Raw genomic sequence first — 27,519 nt, forward strand, 5'->3', positions numbered from 1 at the left:
GGAAATATTAGCAAGCATATTATGCATTTAGAAGTGTGACAAAGCTTCAAGGAAAAATAATTCTTTGCCTTTTATCTTTGACTTTCATTCTTACTTTGTTAAAAATTGGGCTCAATACCATGTTTGTTTGCCAAATCCAAGGCTTCTCATAGCCCCTAAAGTGTTTGGGTTCGCCCGCAATATATTGGATCACCCGCAATACGGAGGACACATGGCAAAAATAATGGAGGTTCATATGGGAGCCTCACTGTTTCAATTAAGAAATATCAGCTGGGCTCCTTGATAGGCTATATTAATGGCTCCAAAGCAAGAGAGTGAGGAACACTTTAGATGTAGCTGGCCCAATTCAAACTGCTTGTCTGAGGACAGGGAGAGGGAGGTTGACCTTTATTCCAGGGTCACAAGGGGAGGAGTTACCAGGGAGCGAGTCACCAGAGGGGGATGTGCCAGCGACCCATTGACATTTATATATACGTATACTTCTATCAGCACACTCCTTTCCTGAGTGTGAAATGCCTGATCATTTTCCTCTATGTCCTGTGCCATCATGATCTCACACAAAGATTCCAACTTGCTTATTGATCCTTTGGGAGGAAGGGTTTGGTAACTACCACAGGATGTTTATGGTGACTTAATAATATTAAGATGATGTTTCCAAAGAAATTAAATACAAATGCAATGATACTCAGCATATTAGCTGCGCGTGTTACAGGGCTGCTATAAGTCTCCAGCAATCCCCAGAACTCCAAACCCACAAGGAAACAGCCTGTGATGTCATCAAGCATTAATGAGGGTTGGGGGATGAATTTACCAAGTGCGAATAAGTGGAGACGATTCAAAACAGTTGGGAACCATTAGCCCCTTTTCCACTGACACATTGTCTCAGGAACTGATGGCCAATTTATGGTTAAGGATCCAGTGGAAAAGCGAATCAATCATCACTCCAGAGTCAAAGGATGATAAATCATGTTGGGAATTGATGGTCTCAACCCCTACTCACATTCCTGCCACATCAGCTGATGCCGACGGCCCAATTAACCCAGTGAAAGCAGGACAAGTTTTATCCCGGGATAAAAATTATGCACAATTTGGGTGAGGCAGTCTACAGGAGTCCTGAGGTAAGGCTGACAGTGGCTCATTCTCTCCTCAGTTTTAAGTGCAATTTAAAAATTTGCTGTTTAAAAATTTTGTGTGTAGTATAAAAAGTGTGTAGTAGAAAGATTTGGTGTGCAGTATGTTGGGTGCTACCAGTTGCCCCAATAAATAATACACAGACAAAGACTGAGAGGAATGATAGGCTTTATTACACAAGAGATTGCTGGCCCAGGTTATGGCTAGGGAAAATGAGGAGCGGAAGAGGGGACTCGACCTTTATGGCCTGGGTCACATGGGAGGAGCCTAGGAGAGGATGTCATCAGGAGGGTGGGCCAGCCTGTACATACAACCATATCATTACATTCACCCCTCTTTTAAAAACAGAAACGACAGGTAACAAACATGAGAAAGAGAGAGAGGGAAAAAACCACTATGGCTCTATTATATCATCTGCAGAGACTGAACATGCTCTTCCTGCAAATCCTATCTTCTCTGAAAACATAAACATTTAAACTCAAGTTTCACAGATCCTATTACCTCTTGATTTACCTCTGTTTCATCCAAATTTTCTTTTTGCTCTTAACCGTGGTAGTGCCATTCAGTGTTCTACAGACAGAAAGAAGCATTCATGCATGAAATAAATATAACAGCAAATTAACTTTAATTAAACAACACATACTTAAAAGACTTCACTGTTATCCACTTACTCCTGCTCATCTGTATTTTAATAACAAGAGAATTTGAGTTGCAAATACCCTGCAGCCTTTAACACCAGACTGGATCATATTGAAATGTTTCCTAAGCAAAGTATAAGGTGAAGTCGAACTCTACTGAACTACAATTTTAATGATGGAATTCAATTAGGCAGGTCAGATCATTTTTTCCATATGACTTGCATCAAAAATATAATTTAATTGGTAACATTTTGACTGGGCCAATGAGACAGGGATGGCTATTAGGGATGAAACTCCAGGTTTCCTGTTTAATTAATAAAGGCAGAAACAACCATTTATTGGCCAACTCAGAAGATTTTACTGAGAATTGAGGAATCAAAGTTAGAATCATACAAGTTGAAGGATATTTAAATAGTAATATTCATTTCTGCTGCACTGTACTTTGTTTCTCTGCACTGTGCGAGATTTCTTCATGTTCTTCATGTTGCTTTTATTTGAATACCTTGTTTGGTGGTTTAGTCTTGTTCAATTCAGCTCCATAGGTACAGGCAAATGTTACCCAGGAGAATACTTTCTCCGTAGAAGCTATATCAATAAATATCAGTAGGCACTTTGGGTATGGTGTCATTCCAGTTATTGTCAATCTTGCCTTTAAGCAGCATTTTCAAATGGATTTTATTTTATTTCAAAAATGTATTTATTTGTGATATGTACAGAAAATTCAATCCAAACATGCCTTTCTCTACATTTAAAGTACTGTTAATTCAATGCATTCTCTTACAATACATCTACACCATTGATATTTCCTCCTAAAACAATAAATCTATGAAGTTTCTGAGAGGCTATTCCCATGGTCCAGCCCCATTGTGTGCAATAGTGGCAGGACCCAAGACTCTGGTCTGACTGCACAGATTCTTCACAGCACCTGCACTGTGCTTCATCACATCACTAAGCATGTACTCTTCAGACTGTGTAAAATGCCAATCAATAACATTTATTCACGGACATCTCCTTACAGTGGAAGACAAACAAATTTCAGAAGACCTAGGTGTGCCCCTTTACACTTCCAATTTGATTCAATCTATAATGGGATCTGAGCACTTTTCCTTTTCTTTTTGATAACTGGAACAACTGAGACAAATGCAGCACTTCATGCTCAGGGGTGTGTTATATGAGATTTAAGTCAAGTTCAGTGGAGTCACAGAAAAGCAAGTCCAGACACAAGCTGACAAGCAAGGAGTACTCTATTGTACACCCAGGGAAATTGTAACAGGGGAAGATATAAAACATGATACTAAAAACGCATAGGAATTCACATCAGATACAGCAATCTCTGATACTAGTGGCAGCCTATACTCTCTCTCTCTCTCTCTCTCTCTCTCTCTCTCTCTCTCTCTCTCCCTCTCTCTCTCTCTCTCTCTCTCTCTCTCTCTCTCTCTCTCTCTGTCTTCTCTGTTGCACCCATGCAGTAATATATAATTATTAACACACTCTTACAAAACAGAAACTTCAGTAGGCACTCTCCATCTCTGTACCAATGGGATGCAGCTCAACGTTAAGTAATATATGGCTACTAATACACTATTACAAGAAATTGATTTAAACACACTCTCCCGGTTCCTTGTATTAAGTGGGGGATGGGGGGAGGGGCGGCTCAATGCTAAGTACTGTACTGCCAAACAATACTATGGACCCACTCTAAGTGAAGGGCACACTGTGGTGATACGAATGTGTAACTGCCGATGGGTAGCTGGCCCATCCCTCACAGGTGACTCGCTCCCTGGTAACTCCTCCCCTTGTGACCATGGAATAAAGGTTGACCTCCCTCTCCCTGTTCTCAGTCAAGCACATGGAATCAGGCTAGCTAAAAATTTAAGTATAATAAAGTTTATTGTCCCTCACTCTACGGCTTTGGAGTTATTGATACAGTCTATCAAGTTATTATACTTTAAATAAATTTCCCACGTGGGATGGACAAACTGCTGCATCTCGACAGACTAGACCTCAACTCACAGATGCCCAGAGCTGTACGACCAGTAGATCGAGTGCTTCACAGACTTCCTGGAAGCTTCTGAGGACCAAGTGGACTCTGACGAGAAGAAACTCTAGTTATTGTGAGTGAGGGTCGGATGCTGTGTGTACTTGGCGATCAGTGACTGCACAACTTACTCCGCAGCCACGACCGAGCTCCACGACGTCTAAAGACCACAGGTAAACGAAGTCTATTCACAGTACCTCCTGGTCTCGAGAAAACAGCAACCCGGTGAAACTCTGGACAATTTCTTTCATGTCCGGCACGATCTGGGGCAAGAATACAGGGGGAATATCCCTGCCCTGGTATTGGCAGACCAGTATGTGGAAGAGCTGATCCAGGTCAGATTACATCCGCTAGTGACTGCTGGAGGAAGACAGGCTACCATTGCAGAGAGCCCTCCAGCTCGCTAAGACTTTAGATTCACTGGTGATGGGTTGTGCAGATGGCTGGCTCCTCCCCCAGACTCTGTCCCCATCTATCCATATATAAGCCAGGTTTCCCACCTAAACCCAGAGCCCTACTGAAGACCCTACTCTTTGTTACATTAATAAAAGCATGTGTTCTCCTCCATTCGTGTGAGATTTTATTCACGCTACAGGGACATGGTGTCACAGACCACTTCCTGACAGGGAGATCCTGAACCCACCGCCACCACAGCTGAGTACCTGAAGGGCTTCTTCTGCAGCCAGCAGAAGCACCCCTGGCGAAGTTGCCCAGCAAAAGAAGCGGGATATGGGAAGAAAGGACACTACAAGCGAATGTGTAAGTCGAAGCTTTCCCTACCGAGCAGTGCTGCATGAACCTCCGTGGGTCAGCCATTGAACCTGACTTCCCTTCCTCCTACAGTGATGACGCCTCTTTCTGCCTTGAACAGCTCGATTGTATGCGCGACTCAGGGGTTGTCATCTTACCCAACTGCACTACCGCCATTGTGAACAACTTCACTTCTGCCTTCTTCATCCTCCTCTCCTGGTGCCACCGTGTGGTCAACATGGAGGCTGCCTTCTTACCAAACCGGTTCCACCTCTGACAGCAATGGTGACCCAGTACTAGAGTCCATCATCTTGGATCAGGACAGCCCTCACCCGCTCACCCACTTGATGACGGAGATTGAGGTAAATGGGAAACGAACTAACTGCCTGTTCAACACTAAAAGCTTCATCCACCCGGACACTGCTCACAAACCGTCTTCACGTCAGACCAATGAACAGCACGATATCAAAGGACCGATCTGCTGAGATCCACGGGTATTGTATTGAGTCGTCAACAGTGTGTGGTAAATGTTATGACAATTTCCATTTACTGTTAATGCCTCAGCTCTGTGCACTGATCCTTCTGCGGCTGGACTTCCAAAGCCAGTTCAAGCATGTCACGATGGCATTCAGGGGACCCCCCACAGCCAGCCCACACGTGTGATCTCCATCCTTCGCATACCCCCACCATCATTGTTTGAGAATCTGACCCAGGACTGAAATCCATAGAGACTAAGAGCAGACACTACAGCACTGAGGACAGGGCATTCATAAAGTCCAAGGTGCAGCAACTCCTGGTGGAGGGGATCATAGCACCCAGCTCCAGCCTGTGTGGACCCCAAGTTGTGGTTGTCAGGGGCGAATGTAAACCCCATATTGAGATCAACTATAGGCAAACAATCAACCACTTCACCCAGCTGGATGCATAACCCCTTCCCTAGACAGCTGACATGGTCAACAAGATCATGCAGTTCAGGGTGTTCTCCACCATTGACCTAAAGTCAGCGTAACAACAACTCCTCCTATGCCCAGGGGACTACCATTATACCACGTTCGAAGCCGATGTCAGGCTCTGCCACTTCTTCCTGGTACTCTTCAGAGTCACAAATGGTGTCTCCAAATTTCAGAGGGAAATGGATCAGATGGTGGACTAGCACAAACTGATGGCCAGGTTCCCCTACCAAGATAATGTCACCATCTGTGGTCATGACCAGCAGGACCACTATGCAGACCTTGTCAAATTCCTCCACACTGCTAAATCCCTCGATCTGACCTACAGCGAGGACAAGAGTGCATTCAGCACAACTCATCTGACCCCCCTTGGATGTGTCATGGCACACTGTGTCATTGCCCTCAACCCCGACCATATGCATCCCTTTATGGAACTCCTGATCCTGGACAACCTCAAGGCACTAAAAAGATGCCTGGGGTTCTTTTCTTATTATGCCCAAAGGATGCCCAAGTATGCTGAAAAAGCCTACCCCTGGTAAGATGCATAAACTTCCCTTTATTGGCAGAAGCTCAGGCAGCCTTCACCCAGAACAAGGGAGACATCACCAAAGCCATGATGCATGCTGTGGATGAATCCATCCTGTTCCAGGAGGAAAGTGATGCCTTCAACTTCGCAATGGTCACCAGTCTCAACCAGGCAGGCAGGCCAGTAGCCTTTATTTCCCATACCCCTGTACAGTCCTGAGACATGATACTCCTCTGTCAAGGAGGAGGTGCAGGCTATTGCTGATGCAGTAGGCCACTAGCATCATTATCTGACCGGGAAGAGATTTACCCTGCTAATGGACCAACAAGTCATTTCATTCACGTTCGATACCAAATTGTGGGGTAAGATCAAAAATGACATTATCCTGAGGTGGAGAATCGAGCTCTCCACCTACAAATACAATAACCTATAGTGGCCAGGCAAGTTCAACGACCCCCCCAGATGCCCTATCCCAGGGGACGTGCATCAGCGTGCTTTTCATCGGTCATATCCAGTCCCTCCACAATGACTTCTGCCACCCTGGAGTCACAAAATTGTTCCACTTCAAGGAAGCCTGGTACCTTCCCTATTCCATTGAGGATGTCAGGTCATTGACCAGAAACTGTCGGGTCAGTGCGGAATGCAAACCACAGTTCTTCCAGCCTGACAAGTTACACCTCATAAAGGCCCACGCACTCCTTTGAATTACTTAACATTGATTTCAAGGGGCCCCTCTCCTCATCCAACAGAAACATATACTTTCTGAATGTCATTGATGAGTACTCCAGGTTCCTTTTTGTCCCTTGTCCCAATGTGACCTCAGCCACTCTCATAAAGGTGCTCCGCAGCAGATTTACCTTCTTCGGGTACTCGAATTGCATCCAGTGACTGGGGGTCCTCTTATGAGTGACGAAATGTGGCAATACCTGTTGTCTAGAGGCATTGCAACTAGTCGGACAACCAGTTACAACCCCCGGGGAACAGCCAGGTAGAGAGAGAAAACTCAACAGTTTGGAAAGCTGTCCTCCTGGCTCTTACATTAAAAGGCCTGGAAGTGTCCCATTGGCTGGAAGTTCGGCCAGAAGCACTCCATGCCATCTGATCTCTGCTATGCACCGCTACTAATGCAACCCTAAACGAACACATGTTTTCCTTTTCCAGGAAGTCAATGACTGGAACCACACTGCCACACAGGCTCTCATCCCCGGGGTCTTATCCTGCTGCAGAAACATGCGAGGGGTCGTAAGTCCGATCCAGTGGTCAAAGAGGTGCAACTCCTGCTTGGCAACCCTCAGTATGCCTATGTGGAGTACCCAGATGGCCAACACATTCCCTGTCCGGGTCCTGACATGCTGGAGACCCCTGCCCACTCCCCACCCCCTTCAACCCAGGTCCTACCTACACCCATACCACCCACCTCAGGGACTCAATGGAGGTCAGCAACCCACCCTTATCCACTATGCCATATACCCCAGACCCTGCTCCAGCTGCTCTGACCACCACAATTTCCCCACCTCCTATGGAGCCAACCCTGGCTCCCCAGCCTCAGGATAATGGAGCCGACCCTTATACCACTGGTGGAACTGCGCCGGTCACAGAGAACACCCGACCGGTTGAGCCTCTAGGACTTTTAACGCAGAGGGGTTTTTGTTTTAAAAGCAGGGATGAATGTGATGAATGTGTAACTGCCAATGGGTAGATGGCCTGTCCCCCATTGCTGACTCACTCCCTGGTAACTCCTCCCCTTGTGACCCTGGAATAAGGGTCGATCTTCTCCCTATCCACATTTGAGCAATTTGTATCAGGCCAACTACAAGTCTAAGGTATAATAAAGCCTATTGTTCCTCACTCTGGCTTTGGAGTTATTGATAGAGTCTATCACACACCTTCCCAATGACTCAATGAGCAATGTCCACAGTTTGCACCCTGGCATAGACAGCATTCACAGTCAAGACCAAGGAGCAGCGCGAGCACCCCATAGCACATGGTGTGCTTTTAAAGTGCAGTAAACTGGGGAGTCTGGCTCAGTAAATCAGTATGTAATTTAGATGGGCCAATGGTCATCAGTGAGTGATTTAAAGGGACCACTAATCAGGTGTGCACTAATGGGTGGGTAAAGTCCCACCTTGATTGGCAAGTGAGGTGACTTCTGACTAAATTTCATAAGGAGAGGCCACATGATCCTCCACTATCCACACTACAATGTGGAATATTGTTCCTGAGTTGAAAGAAAAAAAAATACAAGGATTAGGTCTGCAACCTGAGGTAGTCCCTTCAACCACTTGATCTTAAACAGCCATTCACAGAACATAGAGCAAGACAGTTGAGTACAGGAGCAGGCACTTCAGCCCATGTATCAACACTAAACACAATGCCCAATTGAAACTAAAACTCTGGTGCTTGCACCTGATACAATCCCTCTATTCCTTAACTCTCCGGGTGTCTATCTAGAAGCCGCTTCCATGCTGCTGTGTTATCTACTTCCACAACTGGTCCCAGCAGCCTGTTCGAGGCAATGACCATTTTCCATGTATAAAAGATTCTTACCCACACATCTCCTACCTGCCACCCTCCTTACTTTTTCTGCATGTCCTGTATTTGACTCTTTTTTTAACCCTGTTCAGTTTGTTTAGGTTAATCTGCATTTTAATTCCATCTAGTTTATTTTTTCAATTTAGAGATACAACACAGTAATAGCCTTCCATCATGAGACCATGATGCTTGATAACACCAATATGATCAATTAACCTATTAACCCTTTAAATCTTAGGAGGGTGGGAGAAAATCAGATCTCCTAGAGGAAACCCACATGGACACAGAAAGAATGTATAAACACATTACAGAGTACGCCAGTTTCAAACCCAGGTAATTGGTGCTGTAATAGCTTTGCACTAACCACTACACTAACATGCCACCCCTACCTGTACATCTTAAATTTTTCATTCTTGACCCTTTCTAAAAATCACTGAAGCCCACATTGCACTCATTTGTGTGAGCACATGCCTAGGGCCACCCTTCCCCTCTCACCTCTGAGACAGGAAAAGAATACCAAACAAAGATGGAAAACAATTCAAAAATGTTCTTAAGCCTCCTTGAAAATTTGTAGGTGTGGTCATACACCACTACCCTACTGCAGGGGGCAATCTCTATATCTGCAGGAAGATCACCGGAGGACAGACCACACCTGGCTGGCTGTCAATCAGCCAACCTGAGTAGACCTAACTCCACCCAGCCGGCTGTCAATCAACCGCCTGGGATATAATCCTGAGCCGGCCCCTCCCGAACCCAGTCAAAATAGAACAATGGGACTTAGGACGGTACTGAGAATTTCAAGTCCATTATTTGGAAGATCATGGAAACCCTGGGACAAGATGTGATCCATCTTCTGAATTACCCACTGACCTGCAATACCTCCTGCTCCATCTTGGGCAAATTCTCTGAGTTTATAATGGTATCCTGACTAATCTCCTTAGGGCCCACAGACTGGAGAGATAAGCACATCACAATTGACCCTGAAGGAGAGTCTAAGACAAAGAAAGAAAACTGCAGATACTCTTGAATTCTTAGGTTAAGAACTCAACAGTCTTATTTAATGATCAGCTTCATTTTTGTTGGCACTTTCTAAAGAAAAGTGGGGCAGGCTCAATAGACTGAATAGCCTATTTCTGCTCTTCTGTCTTATAATTTTATGGACTTGTCACCAAATTTAGAATTCACTGACCTGACACATCATAACCCTGTGCTAATATATCCTTTCTGGGAAATTATTTCTTCACGTTTGCTGTTTTCCTCTCAAACCAAAGAATAAAAATAAAATTTACTCCAAATTGGAATGTGTAAATTATTTTTAATTAAATGCATTAGCAAATCGCATTTGTCATGACCTTGGAATCTCTTCCTCAGAGGTTCTTTATTGTCTATACAAATTAACAGCAAGCCAGTTGGATAACCGTAAAAAAATTAAATAGAATTGAACAAGTTGGTATTGATCTTTTTATTCAGGATCCAGTTATGAACCGTGAAGAAGTCTTCTGACATATGAACCTGATACAGTGTATTGCACTCTCCTTGGAATTAAATGGAATCGGTTATGCCATTCAATAATGTTAACAGTAAACAAGATACTCCTACCAGTTAGGTTTATGTTTGATCAATGAACAACACAAGTATATCTATAGAGGGTTTACACAATCATGAAATGAAGTCCTTCATCCTAAAGAATTTCAGACTTTGCTTGATTGATTAGAAATGGAACTAACTGACAATTTACAGGAAAAGCAAGAGCTATGATTTTTTAATGAATATTACATTTGACTAATTTAGGTTATTGGTCCTAAAACATTGTCAAACTGTTGGGTCTACATGGTTTCCTGTCATCTCCACAATATCAGTTTGGCATTGCTATCTAAAATCATGAAAATAACTTCAAAATCTTTAATTATTGCTCAGATAATTGATAGAAAATTGTCCATTCTCGCAGTATTCTTTTGATTTCTTCCTTGTGCAGTATTTTTTTTATTATTATCACTCTCATGATGTTTGTAATATCTTTGTTTATCTTTTCTATTTCATTTTTATGGCCTCAAAATTGATTTATCTGCCCAGATGTTTTATATCAGAGCATTTCCCTTCTCTCCAGGGTGAATTATATTAAACACTAGACTCTATTAAATTGGATTTGGACAATTGGTTATATGATCCTCTCTCCATGGCTGAAAAACATTGAAACAATCTTGCAGTTTCTTTGGTATTTTGCTGTCATGTTGATATTTTATGTCTTTGTCAAACTTTTCCTTCTTATATTTTTCTAAAATGTTTCTTCAGTTCTAGAGCTAGCCTTCCTCTCTTAAGTGTTTGCTTAGGGATATTGTGTGAATAAATGACCAGTCAAAATTGAAACCACAACAAACAAATGGATATGTTAAATGTAATTATGTTTGACTGATCATTGCAAGCTCTGGGCAAAATTGAAATACTGATGTTAATATATAGATATCCATGAATGAAATGGAGCTTCTTGTTCTCATAAAACACCAAACAGCAATTCAGTCACAGTAGCAACTTTGCACAACAGGCAAAGTCATTAAAATTTCTCCAGACCACTGGCCTGTACTGTTAATAAAGGCACTTCTGCCAACACCTCGCTGACACATTGTCTGGACTTTGACCCAACAATTATCAGAAGGGAACTTCTGTACAGCAAATCTTTCACCGTCTCTTCAGAAGACTGGGTGAAGAGAAGGGAAAGGAGAGATGGTGAAGGGTAGACTGAGATAGTTGGCATGAGAGCTGGTGGAGTGGGTGGGAGTGAGCTCTTCATTTGCATAAGGAACATGACTTACTGAACCTTCAAGAATGTGTCCACTCTAGCACTATACCTTCAGGCCAATGCATATTATTTAATGTATGAACAGCTATGGAATTCATTAATTATTCCTGACACCATGCTATACTAATATGCTGAGGCTGATTCCAGTCATATATTTTGTGGAAATATTATACAGCATTATGCAAATGCTGATATCAGTAATATGTAATTATGCAGTAGTACCATGGTTTGTCACTGCAGAGATGTCTCTGCACCACTTGCCATTAATAGTATAGATATGATGCTGGATATTCCTCAAATATACACATTCCATTGTCTTGATGGAAGTATACCTCTTGGGCCCTTTCATAATTTAACCAGGCTATTTGAGAAAAGGAAAGTGTGGATATGCCTATCTCCTTTATCCAAATCTATTTGCAAGCATGCCATAGAGCTACAATTAGAAGACACTACAAACTGCTTACTATAGCTACAGATTTCAAACACATTACGGTAGAAATGAAATACAAAAGTCTGCAGACACTGTGAAGTCGTAAAAACATAAAAATGCTCTAGCAACTCAGCAGATCTTGCATTGTCCATTGGAGGTCTTCTTTGGCTTGGCTTCGCGGACGAAGATTTATGGAGGGGGTAAAAAGTCCACGTCAGCTGCAGGCTCGTTTGTGGCTGACAAGTCCGATGCGGGACAGGCAGACACGGTTGCAGCGGCTGCAGGGGAAAATTGGTTGGTTGGGGTTAGGTGTTGGGTTTTTCCTCCTTTGCCTTTTGTCAGTGAGGTAAAAGTTATCTATATATACATACACACACATTCACAAACATTTCTTTTTGAATTTAATTTTTTATCAAAAAAAGATTTTTTTTTCATGCAGGGCTCAGGCCCAAACTGTTGGTTATATATTTTTGCCTCCTCTAGATGTTGTGAGATGTCCTCCAGCATTTTTTTGTGTTTTTACATTGCTGAATTTGAGCATCACCCAGAGGTACCAAATCTTTGGGATTCTCTACTCATGGGGTCTGTGGAAGTTCAGTCATAGAAACATAGAAACATAGAAGATAGGAGCAGGAGTAGGTCATTCGACCCTTCGAGCCTGCTCCGCCATTCAACGAGATCATGGCTGATCTTAAAGTTCAGTACCCCGTCCCCGCCTTCTCTCTGTAACCTTTAATACTGAGTACCTTCAAGACAGAAATTGGTGCTTTTTATTTACTTGAGAATCAAGGGATTTGGAGTTAGTGCAGGAAAGAGGGATTGGTTTGAAAGATCACTCCTTGATATAGAACAGATAGAACAGTCGTAATAGGAGGAATGACTTATTCTTGCTTTTATTTGTTATGAATCTTACAGTGTCTTTCATTTCCAGATGCCTCTGCTCCTTCTGATCATACGTTAGTCTTTCAGAACAAATAAAATAGAAGCAGGAGTCAGTCATAGAGCTCCTGGAGCTTTTTCCACCATCAGGTTATAAAGAAACACACAAAGTTCCGAAGGGCTTCAGCCTGAAATGTTGATTGTCATTTGTCTTCCCACAGAGTTTCTCCAGCATTTTGTTGCTCCAGTTCACCAGCATCTGCTGTCTTTCTTGCTTATTTCAGTAAGGTCATGGGCAGACCTGCATCTAAATCTACATGTGCTCATCCCACACATCATTTGCTTGCCATGTTTTCCAAAAAAACTGACAGTCTTATATTTATTTCGTAACAGAGCAGCTACAGGCTTCAAGGATGGAGAATTCCAAAGATTTACATCTGTCAAAGCAAGAAATTTCTCCTTGTCTTAATTCTATTGACTGACAGCTTGTCAAGAATTAGGATATATTATATCCTTTTGTGCCTGTCATTGTTCATTACAATTTAAATTTGTACATTTATCTAAAGTCAAATGATCTCATATTTATTCAGATGTAAACTGTTGCGATAAATGTAAGAGTGGAATGGCTTTTTTAATTCATATGTTCTGGACATGTCTTAGCCTTGAAAAATACTGGAGGGATGTGTTTCAAACTTTATCTTTAATCCTTAACGTCAATCTAGAGCCCAATCCTTTGTCAACTGGAGAGGATTTTAACTCCAATCAAATGTTGTACTCTTGTCTTTTGCTTCTCTTTTAGCCAGATGTGTGATACTGTTTAGATGGAAGGATGCTGCCCCGTCCACTCATGCTCAGTGGCTGAGGGACATTATGTCCTGATTAAATTTAGAAAAAACCTGTTACTCAATTAATAATTGAAATATAAGGATTCAAATGTTGTGGGGACCATTTCTGAATTATTTCCATAATCTCTCGGCATAATAGTAATCTCAAATTTCAGTACTTAGCTGTCTTATTTCAGGAACAAAGTACAATTAATCATACAATGCTGGCTTGGGGATAGGGTTTAGAATCATGCCTATACGTGATAAAATGTTCTGTTGTTTTATGGATGCACTGTATGTGCTTTTATATTTTATCGAGTTATGTAACTTGTCATTATTATTGTGCATTCCGTGAATGTTTTATACATGTTTATGTAAAATCAATAAAAATATTAAAAAGGAAAAATTAGAATGCAATTTTGGAATTAGTAGACTGAGGCATGAAGACAAAATTGAAACCAAGTCTGCTGAGGCCAATTTATTTTCCAGGTAAAGTTTGGAAAGGATGTTTTATTTATTTGCAAGGCTTTTAATTCTCCATTCAGAGAAAATAATTTCTCAGTCACTATCTGGTGAATCCTTCCTGGAATCCTTCTTGACTCAATGAGATCATGTTTGTTCTTCTAAACTCCAGTGAGTGTTGGTGGATATTTGTTTAATACACATGGCAAATATCTATACAAGCTTCGAAACTGGTTAAAAATAAGATGCCAATCTCATGCCATTATTACAGCACTACACTACTTGTGATAAACAATAAAAGGTTTGATAATTGGGTACAGCAAGAATGTAAAAAAAAGTATATGAGAAAGGAGATAGCACAAATGGAAAAGTGGGCACATAAGAGAAGTATAGAAACTTGGTGAATAAGAAGCTCGAGTACAATACACTGAAAACATATAGGATGGAAAAGTTGATTCTAAGATCTAGACATCAGTACTATGAGCTGGGGGAGAAGGAAAGGGCAGAGGAGGCTTCCAGAACAATCAACATGATTTAGACAGAGGAAGGCAAATCTCATACAAGCCAAAAGAAATAAATGACGTATTTAAAGAATTCTATGAAGAACTTTATAAATCTGAGTTAGGGGGAGACCCCACCAAAATAGATGAGTTCTTGCACCCATTGGACTCGCCAAATTTAGGACAGGAGGAGCAAGAGGAGCTGAGTGTTCCATTTACTAAGGATGAAAAGGAATGGACTCTGGGGATTTTACAGGCAGGCAAGTCCCAAGGGGAAAATGGCTTCCCTGCCAAATTTTACAAGGAGTTCAAGGACCTCATTGCTTCTTCTTATGAAGATCATGGATTAGGCGGCAGAGATGATAAATTGTGGGGTTTTAAATTACCTGACTTTAAAAAGTATTATTTGGCATTCCAAGCTAGATTTATCACCTTGCTATTTGAGGGAGAGGGGACCCCATAGGGATTGGGGTGCATTCGTTAGGTGAAGAGATAGCCAAAGAATTTATTTATAAATTAGGTGTAAATCTACTCTTAAAGAAAATGAATAACCCCATCCTAAAACATGTACTTCAGATGTGGAAAAGGGTAAAACAAGGTATTGGATACGGATATCACCCTAAATGTCCCTGACTCAGAATAATTTAATACCCTTGACTCTGGGTAATAAGATTTGGGACACCTGGTGTCAGAGGGGATTCAGGTGTATTGAGGATTGTTACGAAGGTGGGCAGCTTATGTAATTTGAGCAATTGAGAAACAAGAATAATTTGTCCAACAGAACATTCTTCTGCTATCTGCAAATAAGATATTTTTGAGGGAAAAATTGAGACCAGCAATGACCCTACCTGAATGTAGTGACATGGAGATTCTAATTAAAAAGGCGAATGTGTGTAAATTTATTTCCAAGATATATTACATATTCCAAAGTGAGTGTCCGAAACTCGGCCTACAAAGGTCAAACGAATGATAGGAGTTGGACTTGGGTACAACAATCACTGAAGAATGGTGGCAGGTCCTGTGTCTAGACAGTGTGATGGGGGTCGTCATCGCCAGATACAGGATGGTGCAGTATAACTTCCTGCACCAGTTGTACCTTTCACCTCAGAAACTACTCAGATCAAAGCCTGAGATTTCAGAAATGTGTTTTAGGGTTAGGAATGTGGTGTAGAGGTGAAAACTTTCATCCACTCTACCTGGCTGTGCTCAAAGGTGAGACCTTATTGGGAAGACCTCGGGGATATTATATATTAAAAAAATTACAAGAGTGGATTTTCCACAGGACCCAGAGCTGTTCCTCTTGGAGGGGGGGGGGGGGGTTATTGCAGAAGTGCAGTTTAGACTGACTAAATTCCAATTTTATTTTGTGTACTTTTCGATGGTGGCAGCCAGGAAGTGTATCATGGTTTCATGGAAGTCCGACACCCAGCTAAATACCGCATGATGGAATATGGAAATGCAGATTGGCATTCTCCAGGAGAAAATCACATATAACCTACGGAGGAAACGTGACACATACTTTTTCTTTTGAGTTTCTTTTCTTTTTAGAGTTTTGTTTGAATGGCATTGCCATTGTGATTTTTTTCATTACAGGTTGATAGGGGCCGTGTGCCCTATGATGAGTGGGATCAACAGAAGTTTTTGGAATGCATTCGCTTGGGAGGGGGTGGTGTCGGGACAAATACGGACTTTGGGCATGTATATGTACATGAATGGCTTTGTTTATTGGATTTTGTAAGTCTGTGAAAACTAAACTAAAATATTCAAAAAAATAGGTTTGTGCAATAAAGGTAAGGAATCTCACTCACACCCAATGAACTAGTAATAGTAAAGCTCAGCCAAGCTCATGTGGTGGTGCCACATGCATGACTCATCTTGGCCTTCTTCAAGTGCACTGCATTTTAGAAGCCAACATTCAGTCTTATGATTCATTCCACATGATATGGCTGAGAGCATTGCTATACCAAACTTTCTGAGACCTGGCGCCAGTGCTGAAATATCATGCATCAGAATTACCTGCACAGTTAGCCTACCTTTTCCATTGCATCTGCAACAATGGCATTGACATAATTGTGAAAAGTCATCCTAGAAGCCAGTCCAATCCAAATAATAACTATTCCATCAGTAATGGTTAGATCACTGAATAGGGTTAAACCATTTGACATGTTTTAATATTTCTGGTCAGTCGAGAGGTTGGCATCTAAAATTAGCCAAATACACCATTTTATGAAATAGATTTTTTTGTGTGTGCATGTTCCACACTCAGACATGTGCATTGATGAGTACAATAGAGAGGCATTTGAAAGCTGCCTACAGGCTTTATCTTATTATAAGGTACAATTGTTAACATGTTTCAATGAGATAAAGGCTGAATTAACTACTGTGATGAATTCTTCTTTCCACTAATGCCATCTTAAACAATCATGGAAGTTGAACCTACTAGTGTGGTAAGATGAACAGAATAGGTATTGATATTTTTAATTTGATTTTAAATCTTACATGTTAGACACAATCTCCAACTGTTTTATTTTATCTTAAAGCAGTGTACCTTCATGCTGAGTGCATTTCCAATTGTTACTTTAGGTCTGTTTTTTCAAGTTTTTTTAATAGTTTTATAGATTTTTAATGGGACTGGTGTGTGAAAAAGTATAATATTATGGAAAATTTATTCTTTGAATGAAGAGACAAAAGGAAAAATTGAATCAAACTGAAGTAAACCACATACTGTGCTTATCGACATAAAAATTCAGGGAAATGTCTGCAAGCATTTGACTAAATTGGTATGTGGAAATAAAGAATTATCACTGTTTATGAATATCATGAATTATTTTCCTTTCTTAGTCTTGACTTTCTCACCAATGCATTTGCTGTTTTGTGCACTCATTTCAATATTAACTTTTGACTGCAATACCATTAAATGTCAAAGAAAATGACAGATGCAGCTTTAATTTCCTGAATCGTTGTTCCTCAGTAAAAATCATTATTTTGTCAGTCCACCTGATTACATTACATGGAATTAAGGTTTATTCACTAAAAAGGGAGGCAATTCCAACCCTGAAACATTTTTAAGCCACAAAAAATATTTTCTAATAGCATACCCCCATTGTCTCTGTCTTGTTTCTTTTCACTGATTATTCAATATTTACTGCAACTTAATGATCATAAGCTAATTTTACAGATTATTTGTGCTCATAAAAATCATACTCCTGGCAGAGAACTCTAATTGGCAGCTGTGACTCAGCCAGACAAATGCACCTCCTTTTGGTATTTTTCTCCAATTGCAATTGCTGCTGTACATGTGCACGTGTACACGTGCAGATAGATTTTCTATTCTACTGTCAGCAAAAGACTAATCTCCCCAGTGAGAAATTGTGACAGGAATAAATTGCAACAGTGCTATCTTTCATGAAGGTACCAAGGGATGATTTGGTCTTTGTAAACAACAATTTCAAATAAAATATTTGTGAAATGTGTCTGTGGCTGCATTACCAAATTATAAGAGAATGTAGTTTTAAGTGTATCCAATATGTGTATTGCTCCTCCATTTTGTTTTACACAACATTTGATTTCAGTTATGTCAAAATAAAATATTATTGTTAGAAATATTTTAAAGTGCCATTTCCATTATGTTTCTTGGTTACACAACTACAGTGAAAGAATATTTATCTTTGTGTCATACTAATATTATTTAAGAATAGAGGAAACTAAACTTTTATTCTGGTAACTGTAAATATTTATTATCTATCTATCTTTTTTATGTATTATCTCTTTCTAATTTAATTTAATGCATGCTATTATAGGTTTTTTTTAGAAAAGTACCCATCAGCTGCAGCAAGTAAGAATTTCAGTGCATATATACGTTGCTTAAAGTGTATAACAATAATTAGATTAATCTCATTATAATTAGATATTGAATCTTTATCCTCCTCTGTTGTACACTCAATATTTCTCAGTTACACAAATTCTACTAAATTGTATTGAATTCAACACAATATTCTTTCTTTTCTTTGGCTTGGCTTCGCGGATGAAGATTTATGGAGGGGTATGTCCACGTCTGCTGCAGGCTCGTTGGTGACTGACAAGTCCGATGCGAGACTGGCAGGCACGGTTGCAGCAGTTGCAAGGGAAAACACAATATATGATACAGATATTTAAGGTCTTAATTGCAGCACCTCAAGCAGTAAAACCTAAACTGAAATTAAACAGCAAAGTTTGCAGTCACTGGGATTGAAGTGCAATAGACAAAAGTGCTGGAGAAATCTTTGATGCTCAAGCTTGAACTATTGGTTATGTGTCTTTTCTTTGCTATGTAAAGTACATTGTTTGACCCATTGAGTTTTCTCCAGCATTGTGTTGTTACTTCTGCTCACTCAGATCGTGAGTGTGCTTCCAATTTCCTCTCAAACTCTTGCAATCTACATATGATTCTTCTTTCTCCTGGAGTATTTTTTGACTGCATGTATTAATTTTTAAGCTGTTGTCAATCTCATTATTTTTATGAATCTTTTCCCTTCTTTTCAAAGTTCCCCTGTCCTAAGCACTTTCACAATGCTGCCCAGAACAAGTTTATTCACTCTTATTCTTGTCACAGCTGCCCGAAAGTTACAAACATTGGAAAGATCTTAATTGTTATTTACTGCTTGGATGAGTAAAGAAGTTTTGGTCTTCCAAACAAGCATCAAAACCAGAAACGCAACTTGCAGTAAATCCAAACAAAAGAGGAGTGCTGAAATTCCTCAGCAATTACAGCAATATATTGATTGTAGATTTTCTCACTAAAATTTTGCAACTTGATCACCAAATATATGATTAATTTCCTTAATACATGATATTTTCTGCATTGTTTTCACAAAATGATATATATATATTTGCTTTCCACTTCATCTGTAATTTCCTCGCCCTGCCTCAGTTCTCTTAATAGAATTTTCATGCATTGAAAAGTGAAAATCGTAACGTCGTGTTTATTGTATTTCTCATAGTTCCAGAGCATAGCTTTTCCCATTTTTCATCTTTATGTTTAGATCTTGTTGCCACTTTTGTTTGGGTTTACAGCTTATTTCATCGTTCTTTTTCTCTTGCAGCTTGATGTACATATTTGTTATAAATCTTTTAATTATTATTGTGTCTGTAATCACATATTCAAAGCTGCTTCCTTCTGGTAACCTCAGCCTGCTTCCCAATTTGTCCTTCAAGTAGGTTTTCAGTTGGTGGTATGCAAACATTGTACTGTGAGTTATACCATATTTGTACTTCATTTGTTCAAAAGATAATAAATTATTTCCCAAAAAACAATTTTCTATTCTTTTGATCCCTTTTCTCTCCCATTCCCTAAAGGAAAGGTAATCTATTGTGAAAGGGATTAGTTGATTTTTGCGTCAATAATAATTTTGGTAGTTGGTAATTTGTTTTTTTCCTTTCTACGTGAATCTTCTTCCAAATGTTGAGCAGATGGTGCAGTACTGGTGAACTTCTATGTTGCACCAGCTTTTCATCCCACTTATAAAGTATATGTTCTGGTACCTTCTCCCCTATTTTATCCAGCTCTAATCTGGTCCAATCTGTTTTTTCCCTTGTTTGATAAAAATCTGATAGATATCTTAATTGTGCTGCTCTATAATAATTCTTAAAGTTTGGTAGCTGTTGGCCCCCCTTTGTTTGTACCATTCTGTTAATTTATGTAGTGCTAACCTCTGTTTCCCCCTCCCCCCTTTCCATAAGAATATCCTTATTATTTTCTTTAGCTCATTGAAAAATTTCTCCGTTAAGGGAATTGGTAACGATTGAAATAGGTATTGTATCCTTGGGAAGATATTCATTTTAATGCAATTTACCCTTCCTATCAGTGTTAGTGATAAATATTTCCAATAACCATATAACCATATGTTCTAAGTCATCTTGTAATTTCTTCATTAATGGCTGATAATTTAATTTGTATAGATGGCCTAGATTATTATCTAGTCAAATACCTAGGTATCGGATTGCTTGTGTCTGCCACTTAAATGATGATTCTTTCTTAAACTTTGTGAAATCCGCATTATTCATTGGCATCGTTTCACTTTTATTTGCATTGATCTTGTACCCTGATATTTCTCCATATTCCTTCAATTTCTTATGTAATTCTTTTATTGATAATTCTGGTCAATATAATTGGTTACACAGGCTATATACCATGCCTCAAAAGTTAAATAAATGGGACCCAACAGAATCAGATAGATGTTTTCGCTGTAAGAAGAAAACGGGAACAACAGTACATGCAATTTGGGCATGTGAGAAAGTGGAAAAGTTTTGGGAAGATCTAAATCAGGTATTAAATAAAACCACAAAAAGCAACATACCAAAAAATCCAGAGATCTTTCTTCTAAATAATATAAGAAGGAAAGAACTAGGCCTCAATTTGGATGAAGTACAAAAAAGATTTATTATGATAGCCTTAGCTGTAGCAAACAAATGTATAATGTCATTCTGGAAATCAGAAGAGAGCCTGAGAGTAAAGCAATGGTACATAGAAATGAATAAATGTATTCCATTGGAAAAAATAACATATAATTTAAGAAATAACGTCACAGTATTCGAACAAATTTGGGAACCGTACATGGAACACAACAGAGAGGGCCTACCGCCGACCTCCACTGAAGACAAAATGACCTGACCCAGTGTGTAAAAGTAGATGACACAATTTTCTTGTTTATTTTCATTGTGTGATGGCATTGTTTAATGGGTTTATTGTATTGTATATGTGGAACGTTTAGTGGGTAGGGAGGGGGATGGGAAGGAGGGAGGGAAGAGTGGGGGGGGAAAGGGGTGAAAATGACAGTGTGTATATTCAAGAGGGAAATGTTTGTGTTGATATGGTTGATATGGTTCATAGTGTGAAAAATAAAAAAAATTAAAAAAGAAAAGTGAAAATCCAGCTGTTGTGGGAAATGTAGATAATTAGTTTGGTATTTCTTTACTGTCACAAATGATTAATTCAACACAGTAGTAATTTTATTTCAAGTTCAAATTAATACTACTGTATTGCCACGGGTTCACAAAGTAAATCTGGTTGGTGGGGATGTGAAGTAGATGCAGATGTCACCATCAGATTTTTTTTTACCAGTTACCAGTTCAACGGCAACTTCAAATTTACTGACCACAGAGGCTGAATATCAAATAATGATGAAACAGAATACATAATGGAGATTGAGAGCCAGTAGCATGATACCAGGGATATTAGTAAGACAAAGTAACTAACGATAGATTTCAGAAGGAATGGAATCCACACCCCGTCCACATCAATGATGCAGAAGTGACAACAGTTTATAACTTCAAGTTCCTGAGAGTAAACATTTCCAATGGCCTGTCCTGGACCAACTACACCAACATGAATACCCCTACTTTTAGAAAACTAAGGATATTCAGCATGCTTCCAGATTCCTCAACAATTTCTATAGGTACACCACTGGAAGCAGACATGAAGGATGCATTAAAGTGTAGGACATGAGCTGCTCTGTTCAAGATCAGAAGAAATTACAGAACATTATGAATGCAGCTCAGAACATAACACAAACTTCCCTCCCCTTCGTGGACTTCTACTCTGTCTACTTCTGCCCATCCCAACCCAGACAAACTACTTTCTCCCCCTTCCCATTGACAAGAAGGTTCAAGAGTGTGAAATTGTGCCAAACAGGTTTGGAGACAATTTCTTCCATGCACCCTTAATGATCACCAGTATGAACAAAGATGAGTCCTTCAAGAGTTAGGATTATTGCCTCTTAGGATTTATGTAGCAAAGAAGGAGGCTATTCAGCCCAATACTATTCATGGAGATTTTTGTGACGGCAGCTCAAGTAGCTCACACTATTCTTCTTCGCTGAACTTTATTTAATATTCTGTCTTTTCATATCCCTCTCTTGCAAAGCTATATTTCATCCCTGAGATTTATCATGCTGGTGGAATCATCTAGATTAGGTGTAAAAAAAAAAATCCGGTGGTGACATTTCTATTTCCAATAAATTGGAAATATTTCCTTTCATTTGAATTGAATGCAATTTCATACTCTGCTCAGCTGTTCTTGTTTGATTTTTTGGGCAGATTTTACAAAGGCATCATAATCAGGGGAAACAAAACCAGAAATAAACTGACACTTTCAGGGCACCACTTTTCTTCCAGAGTAGTGAAAGTGAATTTTACATTTTAAAATGATTCCTTCATGACAAACCAATTGCTACTTCTTGAGCACGAGCTCCTTTGTAAAATTAAGACAGATGTTTGAAGCTTTTCCACCCCTGATAATATCAGGGTTATCTTCATAATGCCAGATGCCTTTCCATTTTTCAAAGGGTGATTAAAGCAACCTGGTACCTTGTGGGTTTTGAAGCAAGTTGTTTTAAAGCTAACTTTTCGTATGTCAGTATATTTGCAGGGCAGCCTGGTTAGCACAACATTGTCACAGTGTCAGTGACCCTGGTTAGAATCTGACCCTGTCTGTAAGCAGATTGTATATTTGCCCCGTGTCTGCGTGAGTTTCCACTGGGTTCTCCAGTTTCCTCACACCCTCCAAAAAGTACAAGGGTTATAAGTCAATGGGTGTAATTGGATGGCATGGGCTCATGGGTCAGAAGGGCCTGTACCATGCTGAATGTCTAAATATAAATTTAAGTCATCTGTGGACACTGGGTCCAGTGACCTCATAAGGCAATTGGAGATGACTAAATGGTGGAGGAATAGCTTAGAAATCCAGATTAAGATGTGGATGGTTCAGATCTAAATCAGAAAGACAGATGGTCTAATAGAGAGGAAAATAAGTTGTGAATAACTTTGCCTTGTCAAGAAATGGATATCTTCTTTTTAGACTTCATCAACATGTTTTTTCAAACCTTCTACATTAATGAGCATAAAAGAATGAATAATTGACCACAGGAACAGGCAATTTGGCCCAGAATGTCAGTGATAAGCATGATGCAAAATTAAACTAAATTAAACTATGGTATCCAACACAATTAAACTATGGTATCCAACACCTCTGGCGATTGGTAGATACCGCATAAATGTATTTTCCAGTTGCTTGAGACTTACTCTTATAATGCCTTACTAATACACTTGCATTAAGAATAAACAATTTAAAAGACAAAATGCAAAAATACTATACCATACTTACACTGAACAAACTTCACTTAGATGAATATATTAACCTTAAAGCATTTTATTTTATTTTCAGTCAAATTCTTTGAAAGCGTTTAACCTTTACTATATCTGCCAGTTCCTCCCCCTCCACAGACACACCCAAAAGACGAACAATAACATTATAGAAAATTAACCCCGCCTCCCCCAAGTTTATAGATAAAGCCTCTGACTGGTGTGACTCTTACTAAGCAGGAAAAAGGAGACATTTGAAGAGAGTCACCCCAATGGTGAGTGGCATCAATCAGTTCTTCATCCTGGGTGACTTCACACAATTTTATTGAAATAACTGCTACGACCAAAGCACAACCAAGACACTCCGCTGGCTGAATATTTGCTCTCAACTTCACTAAAATTTATGTGTTACTTCAGAGCATATTTACTTATAAACCTGTGTATTTTTTACCTTTTTTTTCCCTTGATGCTGCTTGAGGCAGTGGTTACTTGAATTCCAGATACCAGGGGTATTATTGTACTACAGAGGCCAAGTTAGCAATGTTGGGGACTTTATCATCCTCTCAAGTCTCACATTGTCCTCATTTGGATTCATAGCGCTGATCAGCAGCATGGAATTTCCTGTTAAAATTAATTTCTGGAAGTACAATTATTGCACTGGCCAAAGCAGGTCAAGTTTTGCTCAGGACAATTGTTAAAATGAGCAAGAACTGTAGCCTTGTCAGCATTATCCACATGCATATTAAATTGTATGCAAATCAGTTTTGGTGCACATTTTATAATGATGGAAAGCTCTGGCAAAACAGGTCTGTTGCATTTTGGGTTTGTATTTACTTAGGTTGAACATTGGTGAGTAGCCTGGGACTATCATCAGCTACAAATGTACATCTTACTGCCAACTGCAAAAGTGCAGGAAGTGCAATGAAGAAAACTTTCCATGTAACCCTTTGAACAATTCGTAGACTTTGAAAATGCCATCTTAATCATTCTTTTTTGGGCACACCTCTCACCTTAAAATTGAACAAGTGTCTCTGTTTTTTTTCCCACACACTAGACCTGTTTTCCTTGGCTAGAGATCAATGTGGAATGAATAACATGGACTGGATTTGTCAGCCTTACACCATATTTCAAGCCAAAGCTTTTTAATGAAAAGCTCAGTTCAAGACAAGCTTCCTAATGATTTAAAACCTAAAGGCTTCTTACCACCAATATATCATTACATTCAAATACAGTTGGTGAAGGAATTAAATTACTTCATTAATTTTTAATAAAATGGGTCTGTCAGGAAGATTTTTTTAAAACTTTATTTAAAAGATTTTTGAACAGCTTACAATCAAACAAAAGAAAGAAATCAAATTTAAAAAAAAAAAATATATATATATATAAAACCCTTCCCTACCCTTCCATCCCTTCAGCCAGCCCCCTTAAGGGGAGCCAAATATAAAAATAAAACAGAATATATACAATATTTCCAAATTCATATATTCCAAATAGGAAGACCACAATTTAACACAAAAAGGAATAATTATCATGCAAGTTACATGTAATTTTTTCCAACGGAATACAAACTCTCAATTCATTATGCCAAAGTACTATATTAATCTCCACATTATCTTTCCAAGTACCAGCTACACATTTTCATGCTACAGTGCGTACAAACGCAATTTGAAATTTATCCAAACCCAATCCCTTCAAAGAGACCATATAGCCCAACAGAAAAAAATTCGATGAATCTAATGGTAATTTAATTGTAAATAATTTTTCCAAAACCAACCTAATTCCTTCCCAAAGTGTACTTTAATACAAGACCAAACGGCATGCAAAAAAGTTCCAGTACATAATCCACATCTAAAACAAGAGTCTGAATTACTAAACCCATATTTTTTCAGTTTCTCTGGAATCAAATATAACTGATGTAAAAAATTATAATTAACCATTCCATATCTTACATTCATCAATTTAGTTACACTTTCATAACACAAAACTTCCCAATTCTCTTGAGGGATAATATAAGTTAAATCACTTTCCCATTTAGTCCTAAATTTCTCACATCCGGTTTATCCATACTTTCTTGTAACAATTGATACATATCCAAAATATAACCTTTCTTTTGTATAGAGGAATTCAAAGATTCAAATTCCATCAACTTAGGTAAATTCATCTCTTTACCATAATTATCTTTTATCAAAGCTCTAAGCTGATAATACACAAATAAAGAATTTACAGATATATCAAATTTCTCCCTCAATTGATTAAAAGAAAGAAACTGACCTTCTTCAAAACAGTCCTGAACTATCATTATACCCTGAGAATTCCATCTCTTTAAATGATTATTATACATTGAAAAAGGAATAAGCTGATTATTATATATCGGGATTTGAATTGAATATTTACCCTTTGATCCTAAAACCATATTTCTTTTAACCCATATCTTTAACAAATGTTTTAATACCAGCATATTACATTCCCACAGTAAGTTCATATTCCACTTAAATATAAACTGATGTACATCAATTTCAGAAATACAAGCCATTTCCACCTTTGCCCAACTAGAGTTGGTCAATATCCATCAATCTACTGACAAATTTCAACTGGTCAGCTTCATAATAATTTTGAAAATGAGGTAACTGAAGTCCACTTAATGCATATTTCCATGTAAGTTTTTGCAAAGCTACTCGTGCTAATTTTCCCTTCCATAAAAATTCCCGCACAGCTCTGTTCAAATCCTGAATAAAACTCTTTGAAAGTAAACATGGTATCGACTGAAATGGATATTTGATTTGAGGAAAAATATACATTTTAATACAATTTACTCAACCAATTAACATTAACGGAAGATCTTTCCATTTAATCAAATCCATTTTAATATTTTTTAATAAAGGAACATAATTTAATTTTTATAAAGACTGATAATCTGCATTTACTGTTACTCCTAGATGTTTAATTCTAACTGACCATTTTAATTTTATAATATTTTTATATTCTGAATAATCTCTTTCCCCAATTGGCAGTATTTCACTCTTATCCCAGTTTACCTTATATCCAGATAACTCCCCAAATTAAAAAAAAAACAATCTTGTAAATATTTCAAAGATTGCTCCTGGTCTGTCAAGTACACTGCAAATAAATTAATCTTATATTCATCATCCGCAATTCTCATCCCTTTAATCTTATCATTCTGCTGTATTGTCTGAGCTAATGGTTCAATAACCAATGCAAACAAGGCTGGTGATAATGGACAACCTTGCCAAGTCGACCGCGTTAATTTAAATGGTAAATTAAGTTTGATCATTTGTCACCACCCTAGCAATTGGATTTTTATATAAAGCCTTAGCCCAACCAATAAAATAAGGGCCAAAATTAAACTTCTCTAACACCTTAAATAAAAAATTCCATTCAACCCTATGAAAAGCTTTTTCCGCATCCAGTGCAACCACCATTGGGTGGTTGGGTTGTTGTCTTGATGCATTGATCAGTGTATCAATCTAATGATATTGTCAGATGAATTTCTATTCTTAATAAAACCTGTTTGATCTATATGTATCAACTGAGGTAAATATTTAGCAAGTATATTCGCTAACATTTTTGCTATAATTTTATAATCTACATTTAATAAAGAAATAGGTCTATATGAAGATACTTTCAACAGATCCCGGTCTTTCTTTGGAATCACAGTAATTATAGCACTCGAACAAGATTCCGGTAACAACTGATCCTCAGTTATGTGCTGCAATACATCTCCAAATATAGAAGATAAATCTTCATAAATTACTTTATAAAATTCAGCTGAAAATCCATCATCCCCTGGCAGCTTTCCATTCAGCATCTCCTGTATATCTTCTTTAATCTCAAAATCTGTAAATGAAGCTTTCAATTCCTTAACCTCCTCCTCCCCTAAAACAGGTAATTTTAATTTAGATAAAAGATTCAATAGAGCCAACTTCC

The sequence above is a fragment of the Narcine bancroftii genome, chromosome 5, assembly GCF_036971445.1.
Source record: "Narcine bancroftii isolate sNarBan1 chromosome 5, sNarBan1.hap1, whole genome shotgun sequence".
NCBI classification, from domain to species: Eukaryota; Metazoa; Chordata; class Chondrichthyes; order Torpediniformes; family Narcinidae; genus Narcine; species Narcine bancroftii.